Source organism: Papio anubis, chromosome 18, assembly GCF_008728515.1.
Source record: "Papio anubis isolate 15944 chromosome 18, Panubis1.0, whole genome shotgun sequence".
Classification (NCBI taxonomy): domain Eukaryota; kingdom Metazoa; phylum Chordata; class Mammalia; order Primates; family Cercopithecidae; genus Papio; species Papio anubis.
Genome location: NC_044993.1, coordinates 33,205,366 through 33,211,365, shown reverse-complemented (window position 1 = coordinate 33,211,365; position 6,000 = coordinate 33,205,366).

The following is a 6,000-nucleotide window of genomic DNA, read 5'->3' as shown; positions in this document are numbered from 1 at the left end:
TTGTGACTCTCCTTTCCTTTGTGTGACTTCGAATTAATGGACCAGGGTTAGAGATTGAACCAGGAGTTGAGAGACCCGGGCTCTGGATGGAAATTTGAGTCGCTAACAATCTGAGCGCCTTCAGGCAAGCCAGGTTACCTCACTGAGCTTCATCTTCTAGAAAATGGAATTGCACTGTACCAGATCATAATGGGGGGACATCCATGATCACCTCTGGTCGTATCAAATGTGGCACAGAAACTTCTCCATCTCTCATTTTTATTTTCTGATTTCCCTACCCAATTTCAGTTTCCTCATCAGATTTTAGGCTTCAAAGAGATGACAGGGGTGGAACCCAATTCCTCAGCTGCTTGATTCCCACACTGGGCTTCTCAGACTCCGTGGTGAAGGAACTTTTTACTATCTATGCTTCCCAGACATAAACCTTTTTTTAAATTTTGGTGTGTAAAACACTGATTTCAGAAAATACATTTTTAAAACTTTGTTATTTATACAAAAAGAGAGAGATTTCTCAAGAGGCTGATAGCAAAAGGCCATTGTGGATCAGAGCCTGATGAAACTAGCAATTTTAGCCTGGCATAGTCCCAGCTACTTGGGAGGCTGAGGTGAGAAGATTAGTTGAGCCCGGGAGGCGGAGCTTGCCGTGAGCCAAGATCGTGCCACTGCATTTCAGTCTGGGCGATGGAATGAGGCTCTATCTCAAAAAAAAAAGTAAAATAAAAATAAACTAACAATGTTTCAAAAATCTGGTTACAAAGAAGAAAAGGGAAGCCATCCCAAGGCTGGGATGTTGCTACCTGCTCCCCAACTCCTGACCGCAGACACTAAGTGACAATGAGGCTGGGGAAGGCTGCATGGCCTGAGCCTTGGTGCTCCAGATTGACACTTGCTTCAAAATCTTGGCTTTGGCAAAAACCATGGCAAGTTGATGAGTAAACTGTCCTGCTGAGCGGTGTGGTGGAGGATGCTTCCTCTTAGGTGGGAAGATAAATATAATTATGTCAATTATGGAGAAAATGAAATCAAACACAAAATACAAAACACAATTTTTCACATTTAACAGGAAAGAATTCAATAAATGCATAAAGAAGTAACAGAAAAATTGGCCAGGCACAGTGTCTTGTGCCTGTAATCCCAGCACTTTGAGAGGCTGATGCAGGCGGATCACCAGAGGTCAGGATCTTGAGACCAGCCTGGACAACACGGTGAAACCCCGTCTCTACTAAAAATACAAAAATTAGCTGGGCTTGGCGGCAGGAACCTGTAATCCCAGCTACTCAGGAGGCTGGGGCAGGAGAATCGCTTGAACCTGGGAGGTGGAGTTTGCAATGAACCGAGACCCTGCCACTGCACCCCAGCCTGGGTGATAGAACAAGACTCCATCTCAAAAAAAAAAAAAAAAAAAAGTAACAGAAAACTTGAAAATTTACAAACTCTGCACATATGTTCATGAGTGATGTACACTATAGACTAGAAACGATGGACTGGTGCCATTGTGTGAACCACACACTTTCATCCGCACTGGCCATGACAACCTCACAAGGATACCATCAGCTGGGCTGAGGGCAGTGGCTCAAGCCTGTAACCCTAGCACTTTGGGAGGGTGAGGCCAGCAGATTGCTTGACCTCAGGAGTTCGAGACCAGCCGTGGCACACAGCGAAACTTGTCTCTACAACAAATGCAAAGTGTAATTGGGCTTGGTGATGTGTGCCTGTACTCCCAGTTACTCGGGTGGGGGGTGAGAGAGGGTGGGTAAGGTGGGCGGATCGCTTGAGCCCAGGAGGTGAACGTTGCCATGAGCAGAGATCTTGACACTGCACTCCAGCCTGGTTAATACAGCAAGACTCTGTCTCAAAAAGAGAGAGAGAGAGAGAAAGAAAAAGAGAATTAGCCTGCCCAGGACACTTGCTGACACCTGAGAGTTCCCTGTTGTGACTTGGCTCTGAATCTTTGAAAGTTCTGCCCAAGCTCAAGCTGAATTTTCCCTTTCAAATTTCAGCCCTTGACTATGTCAATCCATCAAAGTGACTGGGGTTGTGGAGGGAAGAGCCGAGCATTTTCCAAGCACGATGCAGTGTGTGTAATCATGGGTTGCAGATGTTCCCGTTTGCCCACGCAGGAGTGACAGCAGATCCCGCAGTTTGGGGAGTGTGGGGAGTGTTCATTAGGAAAGAGTGAGGCCCTAGCTGACTTGTAATTAAAACCAGTGATTAGTCCCCCCTGGCTATGTGGATGGAATCCTATTTGATGTTCAATCAAAGAGGAAGATGAGTCTCTTGGCCTAGAGGTCAGGGCCACTGACCTCTCTGTTTCCCTGTGAAGAGATTTCAGAAGGCAGCCTGAGCCTAGGGCATGGGTTTTGGTGTCAGGCAGTCTTGGTTCACAGCCTACTTCACCACCAAAAAACAAAAAAAGTGAGAGTCTCATCTTTGAAAGAGAAAAAAAAGCAACTTTGGAACTGGGTAACAGGCAAGAGTTAGAACAGTTTGGAGGGCTCAGAAGACAGGAAAATGTGGGAAAGTTTGGAACTTCCTAGAGACTTGTTGAATGGCTTTGCCCAAAATGCTGACAGAGATACGGACAATAAAGTCCAGGCTGAGGTGGTCTTATGCGGAAATGAGGAACTTGTTGGGAATTGGAGCAAAGGTGACTTTTGTTGTGTTTTAGCAAAGAAACTGGTGGCATTTTGCCTTTGCCCTAGAGATATGTGGAACTTTGAGCTTGAGAGAGATGATTTACGGCATCTGATGGAAGAAATTTCTAAGCAGCAAAACATTCAAGAGGTGACTTGGGTGCTGTTAAAGGCATTCAGAATTACAAGAGGAACAAAGCATAAAAGCTTGGAAAATTTGCAGCCTGACAATGCAATAGAAAAAAAAAAAAAACCTTTTCTGAGAAGAAATTCAAGCTGGCTGCCAAAATTTGCATAAATAACAAGGAGCAGAATGTTAATCCCGAAGACAATGGGGAAAATGTTTCCAGGGCGTGTCAGAGGACTTCACAGCAGCCCCTCCCATCACAGGCCCAAAGGCCTAGGAGGAAAAAGTGGTTTCATGGGCTAGGTCTAGGGTCCCTGTGCTGTGTGCAGCCTAGGGACTTGGTGCCCTGCATCCTAGCCACTCCAGCCATGGCTAAAAGGGGCCAATGTAAAGCTCTGGCTGTGGCTTCAGAAGGTGCAAGCCCCAAGCCTTGGCAGCTTCCACATAATGTTGAGCCCGTGAGTGCACAGAAGTCAGGAATTGGGAACCTCTGCCTAGATTTCAGAAGTTGTATGGAAATGCAGAAGTTTGTTGTAGGGGTGGGGCCCTCGTGGAGGACCTCTGCTAGGGCAGTGTGGAAGAGAATGTGGGGTCAGAGCCCTCACACAGAGGCCCTACTGGGGCACTGCCTAGTGGAGCTGTGAGAAGAAGGCCAGCTCCAGTCCTCCAGACCCCAGAATGGTAGATCCACCAACAGCTTGCACCATGTGCCTGGAAAAGCCACAGACACTCAATGCCAGCCATATAAGCAACCAGGAGGGGAGCTGTAAAGCCACAGGGGCAGAGCTGCCCAAGACCTTGGGAACCCACCTCTTGCATCAATGTGACCTGGATATGAGACATGGAGTCAAAGGAGACCACTTTGGAGCTCTAAGATTTGACTGTCCTGCTGGATTTTGGACTTTTATGGGGCCTGTAGCCCCAAAACATTTTGGCCAATGTCTCCCATTTGAAATTGCTGTATTTACCCAATGCCTGTACTACCATTGTATCTAGGAAGTAACTAACTTGCTTTTGATTTTTCAGGCTCATAGGCAGAAGGGACTTGCCTTGTCTCAGATAATACTTTAGACTGTGGACTTCTGAGTTAATGTTGAAGTGAGTTGAGACTTTGGGGGACTGTTGGGAGGGCATGATTGGTTTCAAAATGTGAGGATGTGAGATTTGGGAGGGGTCAGAGGCAGAAAGATATGGTTTGGCTGGGCTTCTATCCAAATCTCATCTTGAATTGTAATTCCCACAATTCCCAAGTGTCATGGGAGGAACCTAGTGGGAGGTAATTGAATCATGGGGGCAGGTCTTTCCCGTGCTGTCCTCGTAATAGTGAATGAATCTCATGAGATCTGATGGTTTTAAAAATGGAGGTTTCCCTGCACAAGCTCTCTCTTTGCCTGCTCCCGTCCATGTAAGACATGACTTGCTCCTCCTTGCCTTCTGCATGATTGTGAGGCCTCCCCAGCCATGTGGACCTGTAAGTCCATTAAACCCCTTTCTTTTGTAGATTGCCCAGTCTTGGGTATGTCTTTATCAGCAGTGTGAAAACAAACTAATACAATGGGTGAGGGCATGATGGTGCAGACAGTATGCATGAGTGCACATCCCACCTCTGTCACTTTTAGCTGTGCCTCACAACCTCTCTGTGTCTCCTGTAATAGAAGCATAATAATGGCATCTGGCTTGTAAGGTGAAAGAATTTTATACATGTGAGGAGCTTGGAATGGTGCTTGGCAAACATTCTACAATATTAGTTATTGCTTTATTATTTTTTTAAAATAATTATACATTGCATGGGGGATATTTACTTACAGACAAAGAAGCCAGGCCTGGAGTGCCTAGCTGTATATACTGTCATTGTCATCTACCACATGAACATACGTCATGTGGTCCAAAGAGAGCCATTCATTGCTCCCATAAAATCATCCTCAACCCAGGGTTATCGAGCTACGAGCAAGATTCTCTCCCTCATGTCAGATATAAAATGACTGGCATTTCTGTTACCACCTGCACGCTTTTCTTACCATTTTATATTTAAATGATTAATATTTTCTTAAATATATTTGTATGAAAAGCAAACTCTTTTCCACCTCCAAAAATGAAAATCAGTCTTATCCATACGTAGAAGACAGCCAGGAAAACTATAAATGTGTTTTTTGTGTGTGTGTGTGTGTGTGTATTACACTTATGGATTGCTTTTGCCACTGCACATGGTTGAGCTTGTGGCTTGCCATTGTTTAGAAGCTTTCCAGCAAGAGAGAAGTGCTGATGACATACCTGGGCCAAAGGAAGGCTTGATCCATGAACACTTTCTCTTGAGGGGTTGGTTGGATTCAGATCAGTGACAACTTCTCAGCTCTGTGACTTGAACCAATTACTTTAACTCTGTAGTAGCCGTCTGTTTAGTAATACAGGTTCATAAATAGTATTTTTCTTTAAGATCACAAAGCAAGTGGTTAAGACACCAGTACAGACTCAATGTTATGCATTGAGCCTGGAATATTGAAGAGATCAGCAATATTGAAGAGAAACAACCATTTATCTTGCTTTTTATTTTTTTAGAGACGTTGACTCCCTATGTTGCCCAGGCTGGACTCGAACTCCTAGGCTCAAGTGATCCTCCCAAGTAGCTGGGACTACAGCAGTAAGCGCCACCTCGCCCAGCTTGCTTTTTAATTTAAAGCAGGGTCTGCATATCATCTGAAGTAATCTCTCTTTGGGGACATCCCGCATGTCCAGAACTGCCATCCGGTATTGTGGCCCGAAGGCTGTGGGAAGCTTGGAGGCTTATACACAGAGGAGGACCTGGATAAATGTGCCCGCACATCCTCACAGGCAGGGCGAATGGACGGGAGAGAGAGAGGCCGACCCGTGTTCCGCCTGTTACTGTGTACGGAGGAGTGGGTCCGAGGGACCGCGGTGTGGGCAGGGACAGGCAAGGCGGGAGACGAGGAGAAACGAAAGCCACATCGGTGGCGGATGTTCTGCACACAACTCGCTAGCTACCGCACGTTCCCCACTCCGCACTCAGCCGATCCCGGGACGGGAGCAGGAGGGCTGCACAGGGACTCCTGGACAGGTCGAGCTGAAAACTTCGGGGCGAGGGGTGGGGTGGAGACGCCCGCGACGTCAAGGCCGGGGTCCCGGAACACGCCGGGAGGAGGGTGTAAGGCAACCTCGGGGAAACCGGGAAGAGCGGCCTGGACCTCGGGAACGCCGCGTACCGCCGGGCGCACAGCCCATCCC